Raw genomic sequence first — 16592 nt, 5'->3', positions numbered from 1 at the left:
GCCCATTACATTAGCTATGTCATCTACTAAAACTAGGGAAAGACAATACAATGTCACTAGAAACCTTTTTTTTCATGCATTCAACCATCTACATATGATAACCCATTATAAAAGGAAAAAACTAGATGCAAATTGACTCCTACTTCCCTGATAACCAAAAGAAGAGAACCCACCTTAGTAGGGTCTGACTCCATATCACTAGGAGTCATATAGAGAAGAAACCAGGAGAATAAAAACAGCCCTATTGGAAGAGGTATATGAAACCACCAATAAACCATTGAATCCCACCAAGAGAGGGCAATAGGAAACCCCCAACTGTGCAATGAAAGTTAGAAAGTGGCTAGCTAGCCAAAAATTTCATGTAAAACCCACCAAAGTCGCTAAAAAATATAGAGCTAAAAAGAGATAGGGACTCAATGAGTTAAGAGGGAGAAATATCCACCCCCAACCACCATTACTCACTATAAGAGAAGATTGTTGAGATCTATAAAGAAAATCTTGCAAAGAAGCAAGAGAAATAAGAGTTGAGACAAAGAAGCATATACCTCAACTCCAAATGAGTACTAGACTAGAACCTCCTGCCGCATATGGAAATCAACAAAGAAGAAGAAATGACTTCACCCACCCTCCCCACAGCCTACACAAAACCAATAGAACATATAGGATAAATACTACCACCAATAAAATGTAAAACCTAGTCATATTGTCACAAGGAAGAAGAGGAAATGACCCTAAGGTGGCAAGAAAAAAAGGTTCTAAAAGGTGGCAAGAAATCCTCCTACAATGTACTAGAAGGACTCCAAAAAAGCTTGAGGAGGATAGAAAGGGAACTCATCCTCCCAAACACCTATTTGTATGGAAAAAAAGGAGTACCTACTCCACTTCTTCACAAAAGCCAAGGCTCCAAACTCTACCCCAATTCGAAGTTTACAACAACAACCCAAGGTAGAAGAAACTAAACCCTCGCAAAAAGCACTACTCTCTTAAGTGAAAGGAAACCTCTCTCCATAGACTTTAAGTATGTTAAAAAATAAATTGGCTTGAGTTTTTATTACAAAAATAATAATTAATTTTATCTTGCATTTAATGTTTTACATATTCCCATTTCAATATCATGTAGACCCATCTAAATTATGATAGTTTGGTTTATATCATTTTCATGTTACATAAGACTAAGAATGATTAGATATGAATTTGGTCAATTGATGCATATAGGTGTAACCTAACATTCAAAACAACTTTTTCATTTCAGCTTTGATATGTGATGAAAACTAAATTGCATCTCATCTTTGTGCAAGACTTTATCACTACTTTGTAGTAAGGGAATTCATGTTACTAATTCTCATTTAGTAGGTGAGAAATTAGTGAGACTTATTCAATGTCATTTATAGGTAAATAATTTATAAAGATTTTAATTTTTTTTATTTAATGGAGGCCCCCCATAAATTTATAAAAGATCTTGATTTGACTTAGGATAAAAATGGGATTTATGAGGTTGTTGAAATAGTTGAGTTACTATTCTGATTCTATTTATATAATGACTATGATAAGTTCTATTATTCTTTTTCAAATAAATCTTCAATTAAATTGAATTGAAAGTTCTAATATAGCTCTGCAAAATAATTTTCTTTAACTAGAGAGATACATTTTTTTCCAAAATTATTATTATATTTGAAATAATAAATTAGACAAACTCAACTAATTCTAAATCCCAATTATTAAAAATAATTTAAGAAAATAAATGTTATAATTTAATCCCTTTCAAATATATATTTTTCATTAATTACTTATTTATTGATATAGAATTTGGGATTCATCTTGCGCTTAAATATCCCACTTGAAGAAGAAAACCCATTCTACTGGAAAAGATATAAATGTGGGCTGCATATCTTGTTATGTATATTATTCGTTAGAAAGTTTACAGAATGAGTGACAGGAATTTACGCTAGCCAAATACTAATAAAACCCTCCATACAATAGTATTACTTTCATCTATTCCCTCTTACTTACATATCTAATTATATTGCATATTATTCATTGAATTTTTTACAGGATCAGAGGCAGGAATTCGCAGTAGCGGTATACTAATTAAACCCTCTACTTTCACCTAGGCCCTTTAATAAACATATCTACAGTTAAAATCACAGCATCATAAACACTGAAGACTCTCTTTCTGACCTCGCTATTGAATGTCAATATTATGATCACAGTAGTGAATCCCAAACCATAACTCAATCCAAGTCCAACTGCCCATCCCACCATTTCATCATCTGAATTCTCTGTTTCACCATTTGTCTCAATACTGGTGCAGTTTCCATAGTCAGCAGAGTTGTTGCAGAATGTTGTATTGCTAAATGGAATCCCACTTAGCTTAGGATTGCTAAAGTAGGACGACTACCCAAAGGTTAGGAACTGCCCTCCAAGGGGTACTTTTCCTTCTAACATGTTTTAAGACAGATTCAATATCTCCAAATAGCTAAGCAACTGAAGTTCTAAAGGGATTTTTCTATTCAACCTATTTAGCGAGAGGTCAAGAGACTCTAGCTACTCCATGCCTCCCAATGTTTTGGGGATTTTACTGCTTAGATGATTCCTTGAAAGGTTAAGAGTTATCAAGCCTCGAAGAGATCCCATTTGGGAAGGAATGGTTCCTGATAAGTTGTTGCTGGAGAGATCAATACATTTAAGAATGAAAAGGATTTTGATGAAATCAGCATCCTGACCTTTACAGGAAATATCAATCTTATTTGTATACACCGTATTTACTGTAAATACCTTTGAAGTATCTTCTTCAAGAAGGTTTGGATCACTCTGTGATGCATTGACTATTGCAACCAAGTTTGTAAGATTACTTGGAATGGGCCCTGAAAAGTGGTTTCTAGCAAGGTCCAAAATTTGAAGATTCGGAAGACCAGTTACTTGGGGTGGGATACTTCCATGAAATTTATTGGACCTCAGAATCAAGACGTGCAGCTGTGATAACTTTCCAATCTAGCGGGGGATAGTGCCCTCAAAAATATTATTTTGCAGATCAAGTACTTGCAGAGTTTGACATTTTGAAATGGATGAGGGAATAACTCCTCTCAACCGATTATCACACAGCTTCAATGTATGAATCTGTTTCAGGCTTCCCCATTCTGTTAACACTTTACCTTGTAGATGATTTCCTGCCAAGTCTAGAACTCTGAGGAGCAAACAAGTCCTGGTTAAATTAGGAGGAATCACACTGGTGAGCATATTATTTGAAAGGTCAAGAAACTCCAAATTTGAAGTACAGATAGAGTCTGGAATGGCTCCGATGAGGTTGTTTCTCGACAATGATAAGAACACAATATGCTGAAGATGTTCACCAATATCACTGGGAATAGAACCATTGAACTGATTTAGGCTCACATCCACCATCTTAACACCAGCAACAGGAAGAGGAAGAGCACCTTGTAAGCTGTTATTGTGCAAATCCAAGTACAAATCAGTCCTGCATGTTAGTTTAGACATCAATGAACCTGTTAATTGATTACAACTAAGGTTCAAATATGTAAGACATGGTAATTCCCATATCCAGGATGGTATAGTTGTCACACTGTTAAAGGATACATCCAAGTGGTCCAATTTATATTGACTGGCAAGAAACGGTGGAATATTATCTAAACCGCAAGAACCTAGTCCCAAAAAGTTGAGCTCCTCGAACCGTGGTATCCAAGTTGGATCAAAGCTCACGGTTAAGTGATTGAAAGGAAGATCAAGCAATTCAAGTCTAGTGAGATTATCAAAAAAGGAAAGGGATATGGAGCCTCCTAGATTGATAGAGTCTAGATAAAGGGATCTTAAGTTGACTAGATCTGAAACTGTGGGAAAAACTAAGGTATTCAATGGATTGTAACCGAGGTCAAGATAAGAGAGGGAAGAAAGTGATCCCAATGAAGGTGGGATTTTCCTGGTTAACTTGTTATTGAACAGATCCAAATGAACAAGTTTAGTGAGATTGACTATGGAGAGAGGAATCTCACCTTCAATGTTGGTATATGAAAGGGCGAGACTCTCCAAGGATGAGATATTCCCTACACCAAATGGAATTTGGCCCTCCACAGCGGTCGATGAAAGATCAACACTGGTTAGCGACCAAGATGTTTGCTGTGCAATGAAGGAAAGCTCTCCTCCAAGATAGTAATTCTCAGAGAGATCAAGTGAGAGCAAGTGGGCAGTCACATTTTCAAACCAAGGAGGTATCTTTCTTGACAAAGAATTATCTGAAAGATCGAGATGGAGGAGAGAAGTGAGATTGAGAAGGGAATTTGGGATTGGTCCAATAAGCCCACAGTCAGACAGGCTGAGTTGTTGAAGGTTTGATAAATCACAAACAGCTCCACCCCAATCTTTGCTTACAGAGATGCTCATTCCATCAAGAGATAGGTATTCCAAGCTCACCAAATTCGATAAGCTTTCCAAATTCATATGCAATTCACTTACATAGAATTCATTTACATCTCTAGAATATGACAAGTCGAGAAAACTGAGACTGTAAAACTTTAAAAAATGTGGAGTGAGATTACCATTGAAGAGGTTGTTTCTCAGATTGAGGTGCTCTAACTTTTCAAGTTGAAACAATGATTTAGAGATGTTACCCTCCAAATTGTATCCACCCAAATCCAAGCCAAAAACATGGCTTGTGTGGAGGTTACAGCTGACTCCACTCCACGTGCAGCAATTAAATCTGTGCCACAAGTTTAGCTTTTTTGCCTCATCCACAATAGCTATCTTGAAATCCAGAAGTTGATCTCTTTCATGGAGGGTGCATGCCATTGTAGGAGGAGAGGTGAAGCAGAAGAAAGAGCATGATATCATAATGATTGCAAAGGAAACTCTGGCATATGAAAGCGTACTCTCCATGTCTTCTACACGCTAGAACTCCTTTTAACTTCAAAAGAAAGAAATGATGAAATGAATGTTAAATATATGCCTTCCCATGCTTAAATATTGTTTTATAGAGAATGGAGGTGTGTGGGGAGGGAGTGGTACTTCCTTGAGTGGAAAAGTCTTACTAGGATAGGGCAGTATGCAATGCTTGAATAGCTGATCTTATTCTTATAGGTTGTTTAAAATGAGTAGAAAGTCTGTTTCAATAACATCATTTCATATTTAATGAGTAGAAATGTAAGAGGATGGTATGATGGTATGGAATGGAATGCTTTTATGAAAGATCTCATTCTTTGATTTTAAGGGTTTCTAGAATTTTCTTGACTTCAAAACAGAGTGGAAAAGTCCGTCTCCATAATATTCATGTATCTCAACAAGTGGTATGATGATATATAATGCAAAGCTTTAATAGGCCATCTTGTTCTTAGATTTTTAGAGTTTCTATAATTTTCTAGACTTACAAATTAAGCAATATCAAAGTCAAACATATTAATATTCTAATCCTAATTTTTTATATGACAAAAATATTGAACATGTCTAAATAGATTTTGATTTTAATGCAAAGAGAAATAATATTTAAAGTTGGATTAATATTATTTACATTTCATGTTATTATTATATTTATAAGGAAATTATCAATTCAATTTATAATAAAATTTAAAATTTAACTAGTTTACTTATTCATGAAATGTAATTTCAAATATCTTCTTTCTTTATGATTACCACCATTTGATTATTTTCTCTTTTAATTGTTGCAAGAAAGACATAAAGAAGATCCTCAAGCTATAAATATAAAATCATTCTAAATTTAAGCTTTCTTTTTTTAATGGATAATCTTGAAACAAATTAGATATTGATTTGATATTTGTGTTGAAATTTTAAATTAAACAATATAATTTATATTATATTTTTGAAAGTTTAATTTTAAATAATATTTAACATAAATATAAATTAATATTTTAAAAATATTTGATTTGAAAGGCGGGCCAAATAGAAGATATTTGAAAAAAACAAATTTTAAAAATCTTGATTTAATAATTAATGAACTATTTATTAAAAAAAAAACTTGAATTAATGAACAAAAGATTTAGTATGTTAAAATACAAATTCAATTTTTTAACTATGTTAATCTAGTTCTTCGCTCAAGTTCTTCTCTAGAAAAGAAACAGTAAATTCTATCTTGCATTTAATGTTTGATGTATGTCACATATCCATATCATGTAGAGCCATTAAGTTATCAAATTTCATCTACATCCTTCTAATGCCACATAAGTCACATAAGTCACATAAGTCACATAAGACTTGATTAGATATGAAATGGGTAATTTGACACGTATAGGTGAGTTGGACATCTATATGAAACATTATATTCAAATCAGATTTTTGAATTCAGATTTCATATCTCTATGAAATATATTATGTGAACTTAGTATCAGGATTCCCATACCAATACATGTTTGGAAACTAAATTACATCTTGTCTATAAGTCCAAGGCTTTTTTGACTGCTCGATAGTGAGCGACCTTATTACTAGCTTCCGTGTTAGTGGGTAAGAAATTATTGAGACCTATTCAACTCACTTATCATTAAAAGAATTTATAAAAAAGGTTATTTATTTGGCTTGGATAAGAATTGGGTTCATGAGGCCATTGATGGTTATTAAAATTTATTTCAATTTGAAATAAAATCATTACAATGTTTTTATGGCTCATAAAATTCATGAATGTAGTAATCTAAATTAAGAGGATAGTTTTTTTTCAAATATTTATTTACATTACAATCATTCATCTTTAAAAAAAAAAAAATCCATTTCAAAAATTTTCATCTTAGATGACAGTTCTTTCCCACTTTATATAATAAAAATAATATCTTTATGTTTTCTTACTTCCTTTTAATACATATTCCTTCTAAAATATTATATTATTTTTACAATATATCTATGGTACTCAATAATTAAATAAGATTTTAAATTCTTCTTATTTACACCCTTTACATACATAACTAGACATGTTATTTCATCATGATCGCATATATCTAAATAAAAACTTTCTAGTAGATTTGATAACATTTAATAAAACTAAGATAATAAATAATTATACTATAATAACACATTAATTTTAATAAATTAAAAGTTATTGAGCAAGTAATTTTTTTGGTATGAATGCATGCTCATTTTTACTTTATATGTTTGGAATTGGAAAATAAATTTTTGTATAGAGATAAACACACAAAAGTGGAAGCATGGGACTATTTATTAATCAATTTTTTTTATATTAACTATAGGTAGATCTAAAACAAAAAAATATGTCAGTGAGAGTATCAACAAAGAGGCCAAGCCTCACAATGAAATCAGAGAATCATAAATACAAAAGAGGGTCAAAAGGAAGTAGTGAACAACTAATGAAGGACATCATAGTGGGTATCAACCCAAGTCGTCCAACCAAGCGGGCCCTCCATCCAAACAATGTTCTTATGTTCTTATAACTGAGTCAACATAAACAGCTCTTCTTTCCTAGTATTGATGTTCTTCCTGATTTCTTTGTTCAGTCTTTTACAAGTTTGTTCGAATGTCGGCAAGTCGTCCAGGGTTCTCCTCCACTCATAACCATGCTTTAGCTCATAGAAGAAAAAGATGGCATGCCCATCCTTAAGAAATTTCCTCAGCTTCTCTTTTTCTAACATCATAGTAGTGTGAACCTATAGAAAATTTTTAAGATGTGTGAGTTTTCGAAAAAAAAATAGTAAGAACTCTCAGTTTACCTTGGTACCTTTCCTCCTTCCTACACTTCTATATCTGCCAGAGGATGTTAGAAGACAAAATATTCCAAAATAAGTTGGTATCCTTATGAGGACCATTGATATGACCAGTAACAATTTCTAAAATATTCACATTAATAGGGTAAAAGACACCAAACATATTCCAGATTTCTTTAGCAAAGATACAATCAAATCAAATATGTCTACCTGTTTGAGGGAGCTTGCATAAGTTACAAATGTCAATATCATTACCATCTTTTTTAATGGGTAGTCTATCAAGCATAACTAACCATTTAAAACATCTAATTTTAGGTTCAACAAGACTTTTCCACTGAATATCAAAATACTTTTTTCCAAGAATTGGCATCAACAGAGGAATACAAAATAGTGTTAATGTGATGAATAATATCTTCATTGCGATCAATGATTCTATAAATATTTTTGGCTTTGAGATTAGCCATGATGACCCCATCTGGCCACTTACACTTTAAGTGCCTATGGGAATCCACATGACAAACAGTATCAAGATTTTTAGTATCCTGAACAATCATATTATAGGTCTTTTTGTGTGAACCAGGAATATTATACTTATTCATGAGCTCATCCCATTGAATGATATTATCCTATTCAAAAAGATCAACAAACTGAGAAATACCCTTTTTAGCGCATAACCTGGCAGAACATCCTTGGGAGAGGGCTAGGGGTTTACCATTCAGGTGCAAGTTCCACCAAATGGATCTGCTCATCATCATAAAACTCCTTGTTGTTGATAAAGTTCTTGACATGGTCCCAGGCTCTCCAAATGGATTTGAAAATAGCAAAACCTTGGATAGTGACCGAGAAATTGATAACAATAAGATCACAAAATCCAAGTCCTAGCTTTTTTAGGAAAACCTCTTTCAATATTATGCCTAACCAGCACCTTCCAAGGATTATTACCCTCCATGGAGTGAAAGATCCATTTGGCAGATAAGGAAATGCCTTGAATTTTAAGGTCTTTAAGCCCTAGCCCCCCAAGGAATTTGTCAGTATGGCACTAGTCTCATTTGACCGCATGCATCTTTTTATTACCTTTACCATCAGACAAAAGAAAGTGCATGATAGCCTTCTGGATTTCTAAAATCTGATAATTATTGAACATCCAAGTAGAGGAATAATAAATACTATAAGTAGACAACATCTTTTGACAAACCTGAATTCTGCTAGCAAGAGATAAGGACCAAATTTGCAAATTGACAATTAATAAGCTCATCATTATTAATCAAATTTGCATTATAATGTTGAAATTGTTGAAATAAGATATGTAAAATTTAACAATACAAATATTAAAATGATGGAAAAGACTACAAATTATGTCTTAATTTATATATACTATAGGAAAAAAAACTATAAAGAAAAGGAACTCAAACACTATACAAAAATCAATTCGAGGCAATCTCAATTAACATTTCATTAAAAGTCAAATTTTCCAATTTACTCAAATTTGATAAATATTTTTAATTACAAATTGTTTAATTAAATTTATATTTTTAATTTTTAATTTTTAATTAATTTTTTAAAATATGCTTTTAATCAATTTCTAATAAATCTATTAACTAATCATGAAACAATTGATTTTAATAATAAAACTTGATATAAAATCTTGATAATAACTCTATTTATTTCTTTGTATTTAATTATTGACTTTGTTCAATTTTTTTTTTTTTAAGTATTTACTAAAAACTACAATTTTCTTTTTGAATTGTGCCAAAATATCAATTCTAAAACTTTAAAAAAGCTTGACAACCTTTTATAAAATATAAAACTTATTATTTATTTCCAAATATTTATGTTTTACTAAAGAAATAAAACTGAGAATTACAACATGTAAAATTGGGAAGTTATTAACTAGAAGGTGAAAAAATCACTCATATGCCCAAATCGCTTTCATTGCACTCATAAAAAAATCTAAGTGTACACATTTCAACCATGAATAAACAAGTGTCACATAGTGGATAGTACTTGTCATTGCAAATTATAGTGACGGTTCAAGGAGAGCTTTAATATGTAATTATTAGACGAGAACTTTAATCTGTAATTTTTCAATGAGTGTTTTAGTCTAAACTTAATAATATTATAGTTACATTAATTACGAAAGTGATAACAATTTTTTTGATAATAAATATAATTATAATAATCATATTAATTGTAGTCTTAACCATAAAATATTATTATGTATGTTGTAAATAAGTATACTTTATTAAGATTTATAATTATAATTCTATTTTTATGATTGCAAGAATGAATTAATAATAAGTAAATGATAAATCTATTTCTATTACCAAACTTAGTTAGACATGATTTATCTTATCATACATTCATAATTGATTTTGTTGATAAAAGTTTTTTTTTTTTAATAGGATGCAATGTGTTGCTTATGTTTCAAAATTAAGTATGGTAGAATATGTGCAATATTATAATTAATTTTATTGTTCTTGTTGATTTTATTTGTTAAAATTAATCAATAAGTATTTTATTAATCTATTCAACCATTAATCAAAATAATCTAAGTATATTTCAATATTTCAATTTTTATATTTAACAATTATTAGAGTCATTCTCTTTTGTGCATCCAACAAGGTTTGATTTTTCTTAAATGTAAACTAGTTTGCATAAAATGTAATGTGAAATTTGAAAGATTATTGAAAAATTCTAAATTGTTAAATTTCATCAAAGTATCGATACAAATTCTTCCAAATCTAGCACTCTCAATACAATCGCATTTAAAATCAATTTAAATATATAAAGAATCATACAATAAAAGTCCATAGCCTAAATTTTGAATAAATAAACAAAAACGAGTCATTATTTTTTATTTAATTATTTAATTTGTTTGAATACTTTATTTTTCTAAATTAGTTTCTCATGTCATATTTTCTACTTATCAAATAAATGTTTCTATTATTGCCATTATTATTATTATCAAAATAAAATTTTCTCTTTAAAATGAATGATAAATCCATTTCTATTTCCACATGATTTATCTTATTATATTCACATTCTCCTATTACCAAATTAATTTCTACCCATTAAAGATAACTATTTTTGGATCATTTAAATTTTTGTAAATTTTATTTATTTATTTATCAATTTTACATGTTAAAGACATTATTTTCCTAAAATTTAATTGGTTGATATGATTTGGTCTTATAAGATCCCCTTTTCCTCAAGCTTCCTCCATCTTGATTTTCTTTAGGCAAGATTTTGAGGTAAATATTAGTTTAGGTTTTCCTTTTCTACTTTGATATTAATATTGATTTTATAAATATTAGTATAAAAAATCTATAAGATTAAAATTAATCTCCTAATATCTCTCAAATTCAACCAATGAAGCATTTTTTAGAATTTTGGTAGAATTAAAGAGGCAACAACAAATCTATTATTATTAAACTTTTGTGGTGAACTTAACATTTAAAAACCATATCAAATTTAAACCGTGCCATAAATCAATTTGGTAAACCTTCTTTTAATCTATTTTTTTAATCCAACATTTATCCTAATAAGATATTTAGACTATTTCGTATGATAATTCTTGTACTAAGGTATTATAGAATGTATTTCAGGATGTTTATTTTTCACTTGAACCAATATCTATTTAATCTATTAGAATTAATTTAGATTTTTTTTTAAATTATTACAAAGACATAATATTATAACTAAAATACTAAATGTATTATTTATATTCTAATATTCAATTACTATAAAAAATGATAACAACAAATACATGACACTATGTGACATTTGTCATACATTCATAATTGATTTTGTTCATAAAGTTCAATTATTTAGTAAGGTGCAATGTGTTGCTTATATTTTAAAACTATATATATATATATATATATATATATATATATATATATATATATAGTAAATTAAAGTCATGATATCTATAGAATTTCTCTATGTATATTATGTGACATATAATATATATAGCTAGTAGCATCTGAGATGGGTGACTCCCAAGATTTAAAATTATAATTCATTATATAAATTTATTTTATTTTATTATAATTTATAAGTCTCTATCAATCAAAATTTATTTTCATGTTGTGATAAGATTTCATTTATGTTTAGAGCAATAAAGGATATTTTGGTAATGTTATACTTGGTTTGATGGTTACGTTTAGATTATAATTTATCTTAATATTCAATTGTGAAAAGGGGTAGACTTCCTTTACATTTTCATGGTCATGTTTTGATAAAATTTAGGTTTTATTAAGATTTTTATTCAATGGAGTTTACTTTAGGTTTGTGTTTAATTTTTAGTCAGGTCTAGAAAAACCTTCCATTTTAGTACTTAATGAGAATTGGATTTGTGCATAAGAGTGAATTGGATTCAGTTTGTTTCAATGATATGGTCAAGATTAAGCTTTGGTTATCCTATATATCTTCTCTATGATGGTTAGAATTATTTTTGAATTGAATGCATGGATTGACTAAGTCAACCATAGTAGCTATCATATTGTCTCATCATTTGTTGCCCTTTATTTACCCTCTGACTCCACCTCTCGTGCCTCACTCTCTCCTCCTTTTCCCACTCCTTCTAACATGTACCGCACCTACTCTCACCATCTCTTCCTCCAATTTACCCTCTATCTCTACCTCATGTCTCTCTTACACATCCTCTCACATTTCCTTTAGTTTTTTTTTTTTGTGTTTGACTTGGTACCTAGCGTTCAATTAAATTTGCAAGTATTTTTAAAAAAGGTTCACTATTTGGAACAATATTTTATTGGGTGTGTGATATAGGGTAACTTAGTTTAGTATAAAGTTAATCTTAACATAAGAGTTCAGTTTGGTTTAATTCAATGTTATGAGTATAGTTTAATTTTGTTTAATTTTTTAAATATACGTTATTGGGTATTTGATAAAGGGTAAGTTAGTTTAGTGTAAAGTCAATGTTAACATTAGATTTAAATTTGGTTTAATTCAATGTTAGGATTATAGTTAAATTTTGTTTACTTTTTAATAAATAACACACACACTCTCTCTCTCCCTCTGTCTATATATATATATATATATATATATATATACATATATACATATATATATACATATATACATATATATATACATATATACATATATATATACATATATACATATATATATACATATATACATATATATATACATATATACATATATATATACATATATACATATATATATACATATATACATATATATATACATATATACATATATATATATACATATATACATATATATATACATATATACATATATATATACATATATACATATATATATATACATATACATATATACATATATATATATACATATATATATATATACATATATATATATATATATATATATATATATATATATATATATATATATATATATATATATATATACATGTGTGTCCGTGCATGCACGTGTGTGTGTGTGTGTGTGTGTTTATCTTGAACCCTAATTATCCATTATTGTTAGCTATATGTCATATCTCCATCACTTCCAATGTTTTCTCTACCTCGTCTCTTCCCTGTCAGTTCACCCTTTATTATGAGGTTATGAGAGAAGGGTGAAAGTTTGTAACGCTCTCTCTCTATCTCTCTCTCTCTCTCTCTCTCTCTCTCTCTCTCTCTCTCTCTCTCTCTCTCTCTCTCTCTCTCTCTCTCTCTATTTTTGTGTGTGTGTGTGAAACAATGTATCTAGTATTCAATTAAATTTAGTATTAGAGTTTTTTAGAATTATTAATCTTTCCTTGGTTGTATTTATTTAATTTGGGATAAACCAAGGTATCCTTCATGCATTTTTTCCTTTAGTACACATGTGAGGACATGTCATTTACTTGTCCTCTTGTCTATGTGTGAGGACAATTCATTTTTTGTAATTCCTTTTACAAAGAAATTGGTCTATCCTCCTTAAGAGGATCATGACACTTTGCAAACACTTATATTGAATGGTGGCATTCATAGAAATGAGAGTTACACATGCAACCGTATACAACTCCTTTCTCATCTTTATAAAAGAGATGCCTCTCTCTCATTCTTTTACACATCACTTTGATGTTATTGTAATGAGCTATTTGCTCTACTTCTCTCTCTCTTTTCCATAGGCTTTAGCCTCATTCATAATATTACACAAGGGGTTATTCTTTACTTTTCCCCTTTCAAAATCCTTGTTTCCTCTTGTTGATTCTTTGGAGGTTTTTCATTAGATTTTTCTTATTCCATTATCTCTTTGGTGAAAAGTTTTATGGTAACTATTTTTCATTTCAAACTCACTTGGATTATTTCATTGCTCTTCATTTTTTTCACTTTACTTCATGGTATAAGAGCTTCCTAATCCTTGTTTTGAGTTTGTGTGAAGGTTACCACTTTGGAGACACTCTTGAGAGGTGCCTTTATTATTATTATTATTTTCTAACACTTTGTGTGTGCGGATTTTTTAGTTTTCTTCATTCTCTAACCCCCTTTGGAAAGCTTGCTGCCAAAGAGCTATTTTATTGCAAAAAAAATACATGTATATATTTTTCTCTTATTTTAGAAAGCTGCCAAAACAAAGGACCCTTAGAACTATTTTGTTAAACTAATCTTATTGGTTTTATTGAAATATCAAAATTAAGTTTGCTCATGCAGATTTCTCATTATATTTTCATTTCTTTTATTTCTTTTATTTTCAAGTAGTATCTTTATACTCATCAAAAATTTGATATTCTTTTAACCTTGCTATAACAGGTTTATTATTATTTCATTACAATAAAAGTTTTTTTTATCAAATTTAACTTCTCAAGTTCTATTGCACTTTTTGAAATTGAATCTTATCATTAAACTCATACCATTAGAAGCTCTTTAATAATATTCTGTATTTTCTTTCTAATCTAAATCAACAAGGCTCTCTTTATTTATCTACTGCTCTATCTTTAATACAAATCTAACAATTAAAATAATTCTTTATGTATTTTCCTTCATAATTCTTTTCATATAATCTGAAAGTTGAATTTGGTTTCATTCTGGTTTCATTTACATAGTTATATTTATATCTCTTCCTTTTTATAGCATTTTTCTGCATCATCTCCTTAGGTAGCGTGTAGCGTGCCCTCTCATCTTGCAAGTAAGGGACCCTTACGCAGCTTCCAATCTTTGTGCCCAGTATCCTTTGCAATTTTTACTAATCTCCCCGTGTCTCCTTCCAAATTCACTTCCTTTTCATGCATAGACTGTCGAGTTCACTCAAACTGTTGTCTTTTTTAAATTTTGTAGTGCTGCTTGTGAAACAACGCTTTGCATTTTTTAAGTTTTTGTGAATAAGCGCTAACTCATATTAAAGTTGTCTTTGTTGCATTGTCTCTATTCTTTGTCTTGAAGGCCCAAGTTTGCTCATATAGCTGCGACTATTCACCCTTTCTCAAGCATTGTCATCTCTTATCTGTTTTTTTTTTTGCAAAAAGAGGGGTAAAAAATTATTAAGACAGAAAGGAATACAAAAAGGAGAGCTCAACAAGGAGCTCAATCCTGAGCAACAAGATCATCAAATTCTTGCACCATCTCAAAGGACAGTTGCCTCCTATCCCTAATATTCCAACCCAGATCATGGCTAGATGCCCATTTGGCTAAACAATAAGCAGTTCTATTCCATTCACGAGGAATATACATAAACCTAATGAACTAAAAAGAGGAAGAGACTAAATTCTCTGTCGAGTCTATGGTCAAAAATACCTCTAGTATTTGGTCTTGTGGCCAATGCCAGTGTGTTGGGGCAACAGGCAGTGCAGACGGTTTAGCTATATTTTGGGATCCTCAAAAAAATTCTCCTCTTGGCTGGATGTAATACCCGGGCAGCAGTAGAAAGTAATCTATGAGTCCAATGATTTACCTTATCCTGAAGATTGGCAATCAAATTTTGCCAGAAGAGATGTGGCTGATTGGAAACAACAATAGGGATGCCAAGATAAGTCAAAGGAAGTGCTCCTATCTGAAATTGTAGGATACCAACAATCCTGTGCTGAAAAGAATCTATTTTACCACTGTGCACTCCTACAATTATCTTTATCTATTTAGTGCCATGTGTGTTTCACCACATTCCTACTAGCTTCTTTTCAACCATGCATAGTGGAAGGTCTTTATTCAAAGAAATTTTACTTATTTGTTAGGTTGCAATTTATTTTGTTTGGGACTTACCCCACTTCACTAATCTCTTGTGCATCCTCCTTTCGAGATGCACTCCATTTCTTTTGGTCCTCCCTTCACCTAGGTAGTTGGTTTACCTGGTTCAGGTTTGAATCCTGTTTGATCAGAATAGGCATAGAGCGAATGTGATTCCAAATGATGAATGGCTTTGCTGATCTAGGGATAGTTCTATGCCAGTCTCTCCATTCAAATATCAATTTTTGGTGGAGCAATTCCTAATATACTCAGACCTCTAGTTGGTATACGGTTGATGGGACCCATGGCTCTAGCCTAGCCTACAGATAGCATATTGATAAGCCCTAAAAGGGCTGGTAAAGTGCTATATTTAGTCTATTATAGGGCTAGGGGGTACCAGCAGATATACTTAGGGACTAAGGTAGTAGGTGGAAATATTGCAAACAAATGGGGAATGGGGGGAAGATAATTTTTTTTATAGAATTACTGTAATGGGGACGAATTGTCCTCCCCATTACCTAAGTCAATACATAACAATCGTATCTCCCCCACATTGACTAATTCAAAGTGGATTCATGCTAGTGGAGTGGAAGTGATGAGCAGTGGGAGTGAATAGTGCACAGGTCCAACCTATTCCCACTACTATAACTAGCAGCAGGCAGGTACACCATTGAGATTATGGCAAACCCAAAATCGAGATATTGGATTGGACACACTTGGTTTCATTTAATAATGCCATGCATGGGATATTTATATCGCAAAT

General features: G+C 30.6%; 1 pseudogene; it reads right to left on the bottom strand.

Moving 5' to 3' along the window:
• Window positions 1-2103: 2103 nt before the first annotated feature.
• Window positions 2104-4887, bottom strand: LOC149544467 (receptor-like protein 6; annotated as a pseudogene).
• Between the last annotated feature and the right edge of the window lie 11705 nt (window positions 4888-16592).

Source organism: Cupressus sempervirens, chromosome 8 (assembly GCF_028749045.1).
Source record: "Cupressus sempervirens isolate cs-2001-9-10 chromosome 8, ASM2874904v1, whole genome shotgun sequence".
Lineage (NCBI taxonomy): Eukaryota > Viridiplantae > Streptophyta > Pinopsida > Cupressales > Cupressaceae > Cupressus > Cupressus sempervirens.
This window is presented reverse-complemented; position numbering and strand designations above follow the sequence as displayed.